General features: G+C 49.9%; 1 long non-coding RNA gene across 3 annotated transcripts in view; it reads left to right on the forward strand.

Moving 5' to 3' along the window:
- The window catches only part of LOC132685249 (uncharacterized), a 35,854-nt gene extending 23,717 nt beyond the window's left edge, over positions 1-12,137 (forward strand). Inside the window, exons 6-8 of one of the 3 annotated variants that reach the window (XR_013550485.2) lie at positions 2,924-3,007; positions 6,734-6,939; positions 10,781-12,137. This is a non-coding gene — a long non-coding RNA (uncharacterized LOC132685249). The remainder of the gene's footprint in view (positions 1-2,923; positions 3,008-6,733; positions 6,940-10,780) is intronic. The other 2 variants (XR_013550486.2, XR_013550487.2) reach the window with 2 other exon arrangements.
- The last annotated feature ends 3,112 nt before the right edge of the window (positions 12,138-15,249 follow it).

Raw genomic sequence — 15,249 nt, forward strand, 5'->3', positions numbered from 1 at the left:
GGGAGAATGACGGCTGGCAAGAATCACTTCCTGCCGGGTGCCGAGATGAGAAGAGATGGCCCGCGTTGCAAGCACCATCTCAATTTCTCTGTGACTCCAGTGAGCCTCCCCCTAGAAGCAGCAGGGGAGACAGAAGAAAAGAAGATAGGTTCCCCCCACCCACCCCCCAAGCCTCCTGCCTTGGTTAGGCAACAAAGCCTGTACAATTTGCCCAAATTACTGGCAATCCTATTTTGTATGGTATTTCTTCAAGTTGCAAAGCAACTTCACACGGAATTTCACCCCGGCAGCGAAGTTTGGCAGAAGCAGATTCCATTCCCATTTTGCAGGCGGAGAAACTAAGGTTTAGAGGAGGACGGTATCTTACCCAGTGACACACACATGTACCCAGTAGCCAACAGGCTAGGAGTGAAACCTGATTTCTGGTATTTATGCCAGAGGACCTTCCCCTTGTCCCAGAGAGCCCCACGTGATGAAAGAAAAGGTCCCTCATGAGTGGGCATTTTATGAAGTGACACATAGAAAATTCTGACCTTCTTCCTCTGTGCTGCCTTGGAACAGAGAGACAGTGGGTGCCCGATGGATTCCTCATCGGGGCCAGTCAGGAGGTCAGAACCCGCCCGGCTCCGTAAGTGACAGAGAAAGTTTTGGACAGCTAGTCTAGGTGCTCTCGGCCTGTGCTTTATGTACGACAAAGTGTTTTGAGGGGCCGGGGGTGGCCTGTGTGTTTGTGGCAGTGGGTGGCTATACGAGGTGGGTCTGTGATGTGCGGTTATGCGTGTGTTTGTGTAGACCCGTGCGTGTTTGCGTGTGTGCGTGTGTGCGTGTGTGTGTGTGTATGGTGGGTCTGTGGCGTATTGTGCGTGTGTATACGGCGTGTGTATATGTGCTGTGGGTCTCCGCTGTGTGGCATTTGTCTATGTGAGTGTGCACAGGGGGTCCTTCGGAGTCTGGCCGTGCAGTACGCATGGGTATGTGTGTGGTGGGCATGTTCTCATCGGGTGGATGGGTGTGTGCTGTGCCACGTGTGTGAGTCTGTGCGGTCCAGTGTGTGGGAGCGCGTGTAGGAGGGGAGGGCAGGTCTGGGACAAACACCATGCCTCTCGCAGCACCCGTGTTGTGGCTGCCCCGCCCCCCCCCCCTTGCCACGTGGCTCGGCGTGCCCAGCGAAGGCCTGTGTCAGTGTGTGTCCACTGGGGTTCTTTTGTTTTAAATAAGGCCCAAATGCTTGGCACGGGCGGGGGCTTCACGCTGGCCTCATCCCGACCGCGGGTCTCCCTCTGGGCCCACCTGAGCTCCAGGGGCTCTTACACCCACAGGAGAGCCTCCTCCCTGCCCAGGACAGGGAGAAGCTGTTCCCCCTAGCTTGACCTAGAATAGCCATGTCAACAACTCTATGTCCCTCCCACCCCTGCAAAAAGTCAGAGCTACCGCCAGATGCCGGCCATCTTCCAACCTTAACCCTGCTTGTGGGGGCTCGGGGTGGGGGGGTCCGGAGGCCTCCTCAGCTGTTTTCCTCCCTGGGAACCCTGTCCAGACCTCCCTCATTCAGCCTGCAGTGCTTGCCCCCTCCACCCCACCGCAATCCTGACCCCTTCACGGATGTCTCCTTTTTCTCTTTTGTCAACGTAACACTCGCACCTTCTAATGCTGCTTCCTTTATAGCCAGTGTGCTCCCTCTTGGTCCCCCTCAGGGGAACATAAGCTCCCTGAGGGCAGGGATCCGTTTTATCTTTCATGTGCCTGGAGGAGCCTGCCCGGCATTCAGAAGGGGTTGGAAAAGTATGTGTGGAAGGAAGAGGGGAAGGCGGGTGGGCGGGGCTTAGCCTCAACATTCCACCTGGGCTTGGGCTGTGGTGAGGGTATGGGGGTAGCTCCCTTCCTCTTGTTGTCCCCCCACTCACCACCCAGGGACAGCCAGGGGCCAGAGGACAGCCTCCGGGGCCGCGGCTGGGAGGCCTGTCAACTCGGCAGCCACCTGGCCTGATGGAAGGCACAGCTGTGCGTGGGGGGAGGGGGGAGGGAAGAAGAGCGTGTTGGGTTTCTAGGGACGGAACTACTGCCTGGGATGCACTTAATTTAGCCCAAGTCCGGGGAGGTGGGCAGATTAAGGCACGTTGCGTGTAGTTCTTTCCCGGAGCTGGGGACCGCGGCCAGGAGCCAGGTTTGGTTTAAGTGTGTTACTGGCCAAAGGGGCCCGAAGCCAACCGCAGAGACGGGTGAGGTAAACACCCACTTGGGTCAGTCCTTCCTTCAGCAGCACAGGACAGCCTGACCTCGCCTTCCCCAGGGCCACGTTGAGCCAGAGGAGGCAGTATGCCTGTCTCCCCTCGGCGTCACAGCCTGCAACTCCCTTCCGTAGGTATGGTTGGTCTCATTGGGTTCCGCAACCACCTGCCAGGGAGATAAAGTTTCCATTTTAAGGATGGAGAGGGAAGCTGCTAGGGCAGAATAGGCTTGCAGGGGCCGTAGGGGGCAGCTGGAACAAGGGCCCCAGCTCCTGCCCTCGCTCTTCCGTCCCCTGCCCATTTGATGGAAGGAGACCGACCCACTCATCTCCTTCCCCAACTGTAGAATGGGCCCATAGGGGAGGCAGAACATCCCCTCCAAGCCTGCACTCAGGCGCCATGCTGATGTCAGAAGGCAGAGCGAGCCCAAACTGGGAATCACAAGATCTGGGTTTGATCCCTGGTGCGGCTGCAGATTGGGCAAGCCACTGCTGATCCCTGGGACTGTTTCCCCACCTAAACAGGCCAAGCCCTGTCCAGTTGATGGTGTTCAGGAGGGCTTTGGTGGGAGCTCAGGCACATTAAGCTTCATACATCACAGTATGTGATGGAGCTTCAGAGGCTCCCACGGGGGCTCGTTCTCACCCTTTTCCTCCTTCCCACTTTCCTTCTCTTCCCATCTCCTTGTCCCTCAGCCCCGGGGCCACGGGATCTGACTAAAGGCCAAAGCAAGTCAGACTCTCCAGGACGCACTGCCCAGCCGCTGCCCCGGCAAGCAGGTGATGTGCTCCTTCGCAATCATAGTCCCCATGAGAGGACTAACACTTTATGGGGAGGATTCTGGTTGGGACTCTGCTCACCCCAAGGGCTGATTGATGATGGAGGGGCTTTTGGCTTTTGCTGCTGTGCACTCTGACTTACTTCACTTAGCGTAATACCCTCTAGCTCCATCCACATTGATGCAAGTGGCAAGGGCTCATTATTTTTTACGGCTGAGTAATATTACAGTGTGTGTGTGTGTGTGTGTGTGTGTGTGTGTGTGTGTGTATACACACACAACTTCTTTATCCATTCTTTTATGGATGGATAGTTGGGTTACTTCCATATCTTGGCTCTTGTAAATAATGTTGTGATAAACATAGGGGTGCATGTATCTTTTTAAATTAGTATTTTTATATTCAATGGGTAAATACCCAGTGGTGGATAATATAGTAATTCTATTTTTAATTTTTTTTAATTTTTGATTTTTGGAGGAACCTCCCTACTGTTTTCCATAGTGGCTGTACCCCACCAGCAGTGGACAAGGGTTCCTTTTTCTCCACATGCTCACTGACACTTGGTTATTTCTTGTTGCTTTGATTCTGGCCCTTCTGACAGGTGTGAGGTGACATCTCATTGTGGTCAATTGATTTAAATTTCCCTGATGATGAGTGATGTTGAGTATCCTTTCATGTGTCTGCTGGTCATCTCTGTGTCTTCTTTGGAAAAATGTCTATGCAGGTCCTCTGCTCGTTTTTTAATCAGATTTTTTCTTAATGTGTATTTACTGTGAGGGGGGAAGGGGCAGAAAGAGAGGGAGAGAGAGAATTCCAAGCAGGCTCCATGCTATCAGCACAGAGCCCAAGTTGGGGTTCGATCTCACATCATGACCTAAGCCAAAATCAAGAGTTGGGTGCTTAACCGAAGGTGCCCTCAAGCTGTTTGTGTTTTTGGTGTTGAGTTGTATGTAAAGACTTGATTTTCAGCCTGGTTCATGATAAGCACCCAACACGAGGTCACTGCTGGAATTACTATTATTGTTAGAGCCCCTATCTCAAGATGTCAAAGCTGAGGCTCAGAGTTGAGGTGACCTTTCCAAGGTGACCCAGTTGGTATTGAAGGAAAATTGGGGTCATGACTATTTCAAGCCAAAATGTAGACTTTGAAACAGAGGAAGAGGGCAGAGGGCAGTTCTTTGAGGAAATAGGGGTGCCTAGTTGGTTATGGGGGGTCCTGCGGGCACCTGGACCTGAGGCTCTGCAGAAGGGCAGTCCTGGCTAGGACACAAGACACAGGACATGGGGACATCACAACAGAGGGACAGAGGGAGGATGGAGGTGTTGGGAAGGGCAAGGCCCCAGAGGCAACACAGGTGTTTTTCTCACCTGGAAAATGAAGTGATGACACCGTCGCTGGAAGCAGGTCTAGCAGCCGGCCCCGAATCAGAAGCAAGCACCAGTAGTGGGCACAGGCTTCCGGGAGCCTCAGGCAAGACCAGCGGTCTTAGAGTCAGTGCTGCCCCCCTGGACCGGGGTTCGGGGCCCTGCCCATCCCAGAAGCAGCCCCCAGGGGCCCCAGCATCTCAGCAGGATTACTCGTCCAACAGCCTTGTCTGTCCAATGGGGAAGCTGGGGCCCAGATGGACGATAAGTGACCTGCTCAGGGTCCCTCTGCAGAGCCACGTTGGAGCCCAGATCCCATTCTCTGTCCAACGCTCCCGCATTGCCCCACACCAAAAACCTAGATGGGGAGAAGCAACAGGGAGCTCTGGGGACCCGGTTCTCTAAAGACCCCAGGCCTCCAGTCCCTCCTAAGACTTCTCCCCTGTCCTGGGATCCCACCATTAGAGACAAGTTCCCTGGGAGGAAAGGACAGCTCTTCATATTTGGACTTAGTTTGTAATTACAGGCAGAGATTGCATAGAGTCAAAATTACCCTTGAAAACAGCTTAGGAGACACCTGGTGGACCCCTCCACGCAGTCCTTCAACAAACCCGTGACGGCAGGCGTTCCCCCGCCTTGGCTCAGAACCCGGTTTCTTTGGTGGACACCAGCTTCGGTGGATGAGGTCACTCATGAAAAGTCCCCTTATGTTCATTTGGAATCACTCCCAGCACAAAAAGGGACAGTCCTGTGCCAGGGACTGGGGACCTGGCCGAGAACGACAGATTCTGCCACCCCATCACACGCTCCATCCCGGCACACTGGGATGGTGGGGTCCCCCCCACTAGCTCAATCAGGATCTCCTCGGACTCAACCTTGAAAGGGCATACACACATCTGTGGCTGATGTGGGCTCAGTATCCGGATGGGGATAAATCACGCAGCTGCCCTGCATGCTCCCAGGCAGGTGACTGATCTGGTCCTTACCAGGCCCCATGGTTGGCTGGAGAAAGGGCATAGTGGGCTCAGAGGTCATCAGAACATCAAAACTGGGACCAAACCCTGGCTTTGTCATTTCCTATTTCCATGAATAAGTCAAGATTCTCACCCTCTCCTCTCCATTTCTGTATTTGTCAGAGAGAAAAAGTGAGATGACGGAGGATAAAATAAAGCAAGCTTTTCATGTAACAAGCATCCAGAAAATGGTAGTGAGCACACACACGAGCATGTGCACCCACATGCACACCCCTCTGCTGGGGGTGGTGATGATGGGGTGATGATGGGGAAGAGAGGTCAAAAGGCCAGCACCCCAGGAGGCAGTTGGAAGAGGCAAGCAGAGACTTGGGGGGAGGAGGAAGCTGGGGAGGCTTAGAGGTGGGGTTGCTGTTGAACTAAGAGGCCCCAGTTCCAAGCCTAGTTCCGCTCCACCACACTGGCTAGAGTTTATCTTGAAAAGCCCACCCAGCCAGGGAGCAGAGGGGCAGACAAAAATCCGAGCATCAAAGCTGGGCCCGAGGTTTTCCGCCAAACGAAGAGCAGCAGGAAATGTGTCCCCAAGTTGAAAGGCCCCCAAAACCTCGTGGGTCTGAGCTCCTTAAGGCTTCAGAGAACTGGGTCGAGTGGCTGGGAGACGTCTGGATTCCGTCCAGACCCCTGGCTAGCGCTGCTCCGCTGTCCATTTGACTCATGTCGGGGGAAGAGAGAAGAGAAAACGGAGGCAGGGAGGGGAAGCCACGCAGCTGTTCCTGAGCTGGGGGCCTCGGAAATTTGAGCCGAGCCACAGGCAGCCGGCAGGCAGGAGAGGGCCTCTTGGAAGCCTACTTCTGAGGCTCTGGCCCAGCCTTGCCAGCAGCCTCGGGATTAGCTCAGCAGCCTTCTCTGAGCTCTGAACATCTGCAGCCTAGAGTCCACTTCCTTCTTTCCCAGCCCCATGGGGCAGCCCCCTGGAATGGGGACTGGGGGGGGGGGCAGACAGCTGCGACCTGGGAAAGGGAGGGTGGGGGGCCCCTGGCTGGCCTAAGACTTGGTTTAGGGCACAGCAGTGGAATAGGAATCACCCGGGGCCTCATTCCAGAAATGCTTTCCCCTTTCCCCATCTTGGGAGCCTGAAGGAGAAGGAGGTGAGAGGGAAAGGAAGGGAAATAGTATCTGCACAGACCCACTGGACACCAGGGGGATTCTGGGTACTTTACCTGATACTTAAAACTATGTCAAGGTCGGTCTTGTTATTTCTGTCCTTCGTTTGAGAAAAAGGCTCAGAGAGGTTAAGTAACTTGCCCACAGTAACCCAGTTAAGTTAGTAGCAAAGTCCAGATTAAAAGCCAGGTCAGTCTAATTCTAAATCCTGAGCCTTCTCTTTATCCAGGGCCCAAAGAATTAGGACCAGGCAGGTGGGAACAGAATCGGTGGCTGGGACTACCTCATCTACCTGATGAAGGCCCAGTGGAACCATTGGCTGCATCACTAGGGGAGGGCACTGAGGACGAGGGAGGAGGCAACAGGCTTTGCCAATTGCTCTTGGACTATTGTGCCCGGTTCTCACATCGCGATGTGTCCAGAGGAAAAGAGCAGGTAGGTAAGAAGTCAACTAACCAAGTCATGGGAGGCTCAGCCGAAAAAACTGGGGCTACATAACTTAGCGAAGACTTGGGGGAGGCTGGGTTGTTGCTGGCCCCGAGCAGATTGACTTGCTCTGTGGGACCCAGTCAGCCAGGATAGGCGAGGCATTGCTGTTGTAATGAACAATCCCCAAATCTCAGGCTTACCCAGCTAAGACTTATTTCTTGCACCCAGCACAGATCAGGGCAGTTTTGAGAGGGGGGCTCTGCTCGTCCTAGTAACTTGGGGGTCCAAGCCAAGTGGGTTTTCCTCCAGACAGACATGAGCCCCCCAAACCCTGCAGCATAGGAATGTGGTGAACTTTACACTGTCTTTTAAAGTGTCTGTTCACATTTCCTTGGTTAGAGGACGTCATGTGGGAATACCTAATTTCAGGAGGCCAGGAAGTACAATCCTACCCAGTGCCCAAGAGCAGGTGGAAATGTTTGACGGGCAGCACCAACAACTATCTCAGGCCCCAAAGGGGTGACTGAGTGTGGGTGGATGTACTCAGAAGTCAACTTTAAGTTCATTTAAGCATGATCTTCCTGGGAAAATAGTGAGTACCTACCAATAGATGTGTGCAAACCAAGGCAGGATAGGTGCCCTGCAGGAAGGCGGGGGAAGAGACTCCCCTGTCACTGGGGTGATGGGAGGTGGCCTCTGTGGCAGAAAAGAGCAGTAGTGGTTGAGGCCTAGGGCTCTGAAGCCAGAGGTTCCTGATTTCAAATCCCGTTCTTGTCTTACTGTGTCACTTTGTGCAGGTCACCTAACATCTCTGGACTCCAGTCCACTCCTCTGTTACATGGGGGCATAATAACTCCATAGATTGTTGTGAAGGTTAAATGAGATAATATATGTAAAGCCTGTAGCACACCACACCTGGCACATGGGAAGCTCTAATCAAGTCAGCTGCTTTTACTGTTAAGTTCATTTTCCCCCCGAGATCCTATGACCCACTGCTCAAGGAATCTTTGGCAGTGTACTTTCTGGGCCTGTCACGTCCCTAAGACATTAGTCAGTGGCCAGGGCAGGGTTGGGAGGGTTCTGTGTGCTGGCTGAGCAGGCTGATCTTTCTCCACTACTGTCATGTGGTCTATGGAGGTAGGGTGCTTTCTGGAGCCTTCTCTAACCCACCCCTCCTCCTGCCTTGGAGCCTGACTGCAAAGCATTTACTCTCTTCAGTTCAGCCCCCAATCTGCCCTGATAACCACTGAGCTAATGTATGTCTCCATGAGTTTGCCTTTTCCACATAGGTAGCCTTTCTGCTGTCTCTTTAAAAAAATTTTTTTTCATGTTTATTTATTTTGAGAGAGAGAGAGAGAGAGAGAGAGAGAGACTGTGTGCACATGAGCGGAGGAGGGGAAGAGAGAGAGGGAGAGAGAATCCCAAGCAGGTTCTGTGCTGTCAGAGCAAGCCCCCTGTGGGGCTGAAACCCACAAATTGGGAGGTCATGACCTGAGCCGAAACCAAGAGTTTGAGGCTTCACTGACTGAGTCACCCAGGCGCCCCTCTGCTGTCTCTTAATTAATCTACTTTATTGAAGTTGAGTCCTAATGGATGGGAGATTTCTGACTCCTCTTCCCCTTCTCCCTGGCCAGCTATGTCGCTGGTATTTGTCCCTCGGTTGCTGTCTTTGTACCTCTAACTGCAGTCCATAGACCTTCAGCTGTCGACAGTATCCCTAAGGCTCCCTGCTTCATGAGACAAAGCCATCAGTGTTTGCATAAGCTTGAAAACGACCGTTGTAGAGACATCAGGAAGAGGTGTAGCCAAGGGAGATCGTGCGTTTCAGAAATGAGCGCTGCAGGAGCGTAGAAAGGAGGAGGAAGTCAGGAGAGGCTTCCTGGAAGAAGCAAGGTTTGAGGGGAGCCTTGTCTGCTTACTTTTCCAGGGGCTGCTGCGGGTGCTCTCTGGGTCTGTGAGCCCTGTCCTGCAGTACCTGATCACAGACACCAGGGGGGAGACGAGTGGCTTTGCTGGGACCTCCTCTGCTCTACGGAAGGTAGGCAGCTCAGCTCTCCCCACCCCCATCCCTTAAAGCAGGGGGAGGTGGAGTGACCACAGGCTCTCAGCTCTCAGCCCTTTACCCCGACAGAGGCTTGAATCTGTGACTGCCGTCTGAGCTGTAGTTTCCAGGCCCTCTGAGCATTGATACTGTCTCATCTGTACTCCCAGTTCTCAAAGTGTGGTCACTGGAACCCTCATGTGGGCATCAGCTTGTTAGACGTAGATTCCTGGGCCCTGCTCCCCAGCTCTCATCAGGAGATGGGGCCCGGGAATCTGCATGTTTAGTATTCAGCCCACCTTCCTCGTACACAGGAAAGACTGAGCACCTCAGTCAGGCTTGTCGTGATCTTAGCCCGTCAAGCCTCTTCGTGTTTTCTCCCTAGTTTCCGCAGCAGTTTCTAAATAAAGGGTCCCTGACTGGGGGAACATGGAATATTTGAAACCTGGAGATTCACAGGTCATACCACCATGTTAAAAGCTCTGTGGTAAAGAAGACTGCGTGACTTTGTTAAACGTAGCATTCCCCAAATTAACCTACCCTCAGGCCAGACCTGACTCTTGCCTCCGTAGTCCCTGTGGACATCATGCATTTTGCCACTTCTATACCTCCCCTTAACTCTCACCTGGACACACAGGCTTCAACTGACTCCTCCTTCCCCAGGAAGGCCTCCCAGATCTCTAACACTGCCCACCCCCACCCCCACCCCCAGGGCTGGTGCGTCTCAGAGCTCTGGCAAATAACTCCACTTTATATCTTCTCTTTTGTCACTTCCTGGATGCTCTGCTGTGCCTATCTTAGTATAACAAAACTTATCCCCTCCCTTCATTCTTGGGGAGAAGTACAGGCACAGGACCTCCTGGAGGACATCTCTAGGAGAGGAAAAGACCAGGCTCATTCCAGTCCTGCACAAGACGAGCCCATTCTGTAGCCAAAGCCCCAGCATGCTGGCCCCCGGTCCCTTCCCAGTTCACCATCTCAACAATCAAGGTTGCCCTGGCTCACTCGCACCTACCCTGGGCTGGCCTCCAGAGCAGCGAAGGTAACCGCTCGGAGAGGACCTAAGGGCATTGCCCCGGAAGTCTGAGACCGCCAGGATTCCCATTCTCCACCCATTTATTTAGCCTGGTCGCTCCTGGCTTTTGGATTTCAAGGGCCTACAAGCAAACCCACCCCCACATTCCCAATCTAGAAGACTATATGAGGTTCCTAACTGTTAATATTTCCAAGAAACCCATTAAAATATTATCTGACCTGCACTTCGGTTTTCTCAAAAATGTTCCTGGAGCCTTTACATGGGAATCACTCATCATTAAAAAAAAAAACATTTTTTAATGCTTATTTATTTTTGAGAGAGAGAGACAGAGCACAAGCAGGGAAGTGGCAGGGGGGCGGGCGGGACACAGAATCTGAAACAGGTGTCAGCACAGCCCGACGCAGGGCTCGAACCCAAGAGCTGTGAGGTCATGACCTGATGTTTAAGTCGGATGCTTAACTGAGCCATCCAGGTGCCCCGGGAATCACTCATCATTTAATAAAATGATCAAATAAAAATTTTAAAGGGGCAACTGGGTGGCTCAGTCCATTAAGTGTTTGACTTTGGCTCAGTCACATGTTTACTGTAAATGTTGAAATGGGCCTTGAGCCTGTGGGCAATTGGAGACACCTCCCTTTGGGCCGCATGGTTAGATGCTGAAGGTTGGGAACCTGCATGGTGGGTGGAAGGAAGGGAGGAATTGTAGTAAAATGCTTTCCTAGAGATAAGCCCAAAGAAGGTCATGATACAGCGATCCTATTTCTGAACAGCTGACCCAGGAAGCAACAGGCTGCCTGACAGTCGGAGACCGTGGAAAGAAGAGCGCGTGGAAAGAAGAGCGGCAAGAAATTACGGAGAGATCCTTTTAAACTGGACAGAGGAAAGATGTTCTCGGAATCAGAGATGCCCAAATATAGAAAGTGAGCTTCTCATTACTGCACACAGATGTTGAATCATCATTAGCCTGGGAGGTGATGGAGAGGATTACTACATTTGAGTAAAAATAAGGAAATTAAGTAGAAATAATGAAAGTCATTTTACGTTTATAGTACTTGACATTCATTAAGTTGTTTTGAAGGGGCCCCCGGGTGGCTCAGTCAAAAGAGCGTGCAATGCTTGATCTTGGGGGTGTGAGTTTGAGCCCCATGTTGGGTGTGGAGCCTACTAAAAAAAATAATAAAATGTAAAAAATAAAATTAAAACATAATAAGTTTATTGGGGCGCCTGGCTGGCTCAGTCAGAAGAGCGTGAGAATCTTGATTTCCGAGTCATGAGTTTGAGCCGCATGTTGGGTGTAGAGATTGCTTACAGTTAAAGAAAAAAATCAAGTTTAAAAAAAAAAAAAGTTGTTTTGGTACAACTGAATTAAAAAAATTTTTTTAAATGTTTTATTTATTTTTGAGAGAGAGGGAGAGAGAGAGAGAGAGAGAGAGCGCGCGCGTGAGTGGGGGAGGGGCAGAGAAAGAGGGAGACACACAGAATCTGAAACAGACTCCAGGCTCTGAGCTGTCAGCACAGAGCCCGATGCGGGGCTCAAACTTGGAAACGACGAGATCATGATATGAGCCAAAGTCAGACGCTCAACCAACTGAGCCACCCAGGTGCCCCGGTACAACTGAACTTTTAAATAGTTTTGGGAGGTAGATAAAAATCATTCTGATTTCAGGTTCAAGATAGCACATTGAGGACACACAGCACTGACCAAAACAGATAAAAATGCCTGCCTGGTGGAGCTTACAATCTAGAAATTCCATAGATTTTATATTATCCTTGTGATACTAGAACCTAGGGATAGGACAAAATAAGACAATGCAAGGAAGGGGGCGCCTGGGTGGCTCAGTGGGTTAAGTATCTGACTCCTGATTTCAACTCGGGTCATGATCTTGTGGTTTGTGGGATCGTGCCTCACGTCTGGCTCTGCGCGGACAGTGTGGCACCTGCCTGGGATTCTTTCTCTCCCTCTCTCCATCTCTGCTCCTCCCCCACTCACGCTCTCTCCCTCTCTCTCTCAAAATAAATACATAAACACTAAAAAAAAAAAAAAAAAAAAAAAGGCAATGCAAGGAAGAAAGGCAATTATCGACTCCAGGGAAAAAAGGCAAGAAAAACAATAGAGGCAATGTAATTATAGCATACTTTTGATTCCCTAATAAATGATATTAATACAGTCATAACAATATAAATGCTATTTTTGATGTTTTAGAACAACTTGTAGACGATGCATAGAAACTTAGTGATGATTAAAGACAGATACCAGTGTTAATCATCTTGACAATATAAAAAAATACATGTAGAGTCCATGGAAGACTGGAGTTGTGGGGGACAACGAAATAAAAACCAGAGGAGTTAATAGTCAAATTCTCCGAGTTGTTGAGCTACTGAATAAAGTTGAGAAAACAAGAAATAGAAGTATAGGTACAATGTTTCAATGTTCAAATGTAACCACTAGAAGACAGAATTAGATGATGATGATAGATAAATAGATGAGAGATGGATAGATAGATAGATAGATAGACAGATAGATAGATAGATAGATAGATAGATAGAATGAACAGAGAAGAAGAGACAAAGGAGGGAGTTTCTGTGAACCAAATTCTTTTTTATCACACCATGAAGTCAAGAGACTACCTAAAGTTGGCAAATCAAGAAACAGATCCATAAACATTTGATTTAGATTTTTAGAGGCTAACCACCTAAATAAACAAAAACATAAATGATTAAAAGAGTTTGCCTTGGGGAGGTAAGTCAGAGGGAGGGAGGACTGGACTAAGAAACTTGTTTTTTACCACACACATGTATGTAACATATCTTTTTTTTTTTTAAGAACACAATGTAATATATTCTTTTCATATTTTTAAAATTCAAAACTACCCTCGTCATTAAAAAGGTGAAGAAACTGAGGTTCTGAAGAGGAGGTGACTTTCCTTAGGTGATAACACTAGGAAGGACCAGGAATGGAGGCCATATTTCATGACACCCGGTCCTCTGAGCTATATGGGGCTGTTCCAAGCAAGAGTTCTTTCTCACCCTGCCTCTATGATTCACCATCCATGCAGGCCACTATGCCTTTGCACCTGCTCTTTTCTCTGCCTGGGGTGTGCCTCCCAGCTTCTTGCCTTGGCATGTGCCTGTTCATATTCCATAACCCAGCGCCATGTCAATTCCTTCGAGACTATGACTCTCTCTTTTCCTGTACTGTTCCTGACTCTACTATAACGTTTATTTCTGATCCCACTGGATCATAAATATTTGGTTACCCATATGTCTGCCCATCTTACCATCTCATTTGCTAGACCGTGGATCCCTCAAGGCAGAGGTCTGTGCCTGATTCAACGCTGTACCCCAGCTCCTACCCCAGTGCCTGCCACAGGGCATTCAAAAGTGTTTGGGGAATTTGTGAATGGGTGGAGCACACGAGTCTCTGCCTCGAAGATTCTGGGCTGGTGGCCCAAGGCCCAAAGCCTGGCCACAGGCCTGACAGCTGTGCAGGAGTCTCCTCCTTCAGGTTCAAACTCATCCCTAAATGACTCCCCCACCCCCAACCATCATATGCTGTCACCCTCCTGTTTTCTTGTTCTTCTCTGACATGGCAAGGTTTATCTGCAAATCTCAGCACTCCCCAAAGGCATGCTTGAAGAGCCAAGTGGAGCCCTCCATCTGGATTGAATTAAATCACTGACAGAGTTATGTTCCCAAGTCAGCAGGGGCTGGAGGAAGGCTTTGGGGAAGGGACCAGACCTTGACTCCTTAGAGGAACTACCTCAGAAGAAAAATAACATGCTGGTAAGAGCTGCCCAAAAGGGTGGGAACAGGGAGATGCACGGACTGAGCTTCTCTCACTAGACGTGTATCTCCAGGAAGGATCTCGGTGTCTCTGGGCTGTTCATGTATCACCTATATCCTATAAGAGGTGATGCATGCTTTGTGGTTGGGGCATGTGGTGTGGTGTGGGGAGATTCATTGAGGAAAAGCACGAGGAGGTGTCTGGAACCGTGCTGGGTCAGCGGTGCTCAGTCTATGTATGAGCTTTCTCCTCCCTCTCCAGTTCTTTTTCTATTTTTCTCTTTTTTCCTGTTTTTATTTTTATCACCGTTATCCATGGACATAGTCAAGGAAGCCAATTGTTCTTTTGCTACAACAAAAACAGCTTTCCTACCCTGCCCTCACTATTTATTTTTCTCCCAAAGCAATGACTTCCAACTCTTTTTAACAGTTCTTTCCCGTTCTTCTTAACAATATGGTATTTACTTCCATATTTCAAAATAACTTGCTCGCGTTGATAGTTTCTAAATGCACCTGCTGAAGAACATCTTGGTTGCTTCTAGTTTGGGGCAATTATGAATAAAGTTGCTGTAAACATTCACGTGTAGGTTTTTGTGTGGACACAGGTGTTCAACCTATTTGGGTGAATACAAGGAACATGATTTCTGGATTGTGTGGTCGGCTGCGGTTGGCTTTGTAAGAAACTTCCAGACTGCGTTCCAAAGTGGCTGCGTCACTTCTCATTCGCACCAGCAACGAACGAGAGTTCCTGCTGCTCCCCAGGCTCGCCAGCACTTGGTGGTGTCAGTGTTTTGGATTTTAGCCATTCTAATAACTGAGTGGTGGCGTCTCGTTATTTTCATTTATAATTCCTAATGGCATGTGATGTGGAGTATCCTCTCTTATGCTTACTCGACCTCTGTGTATCTTCTCTGAGAAGGAATCTGTTCAGATATTTTGCCAATTTTTTAATTGGGTTGTTTGTTTTCTTACTGTTCAGTTTTAAGACTTCTTTGTAGACTTCTTGGTATATATATATATATTTTTTTAATTTTTTAATGTTTATTTATTTTTGAGAGAGAGAGAGAGACAGAGTGTGAGTGGGGGAGGGGCAGAGAGAGAGGGAGACACAGAATCGGAAGCAGGCTCCAGGCTCCCAGCTGTCAGCACAGAGCCCCACGGGGGGCTCGAACTCACAAACTGCAAGATCATGACCTAAGTCGAAGTTGGTCACTCAACCGACTGAGCCACCCAGGCGCCCCAAGACTCCTTTGTATATTTTAGATACAAGGCTTTAGCACATGTGTGTTTTGGAAGTATTTTCTCTCATCTTGGGCATGTCTTTTCATTCTCCTTGTGTACCGAACTTTTGTTCTGACTCCAGGCTTAATTTCTAAGGGCTCATTTTTGTTCTCTGGATATTTTTCTTATGGTTCCTCTTTTTGTTTCATGTGTGCCATACTCCTTCCCATCTCTC

This window comes from Panthera onca, chromosome D2, assembly GCF_046562875.1.
Source record: "Panthera onca isolate mPanOnc1 chromosome D2, mPanOnc1 haplotype 2, whole genome shotgun sequence".
NCBI lineage: Eukaryota > Metazoa > Chordata > Mammalia > Carnivora > Felidae > Panthera > Panthera onca.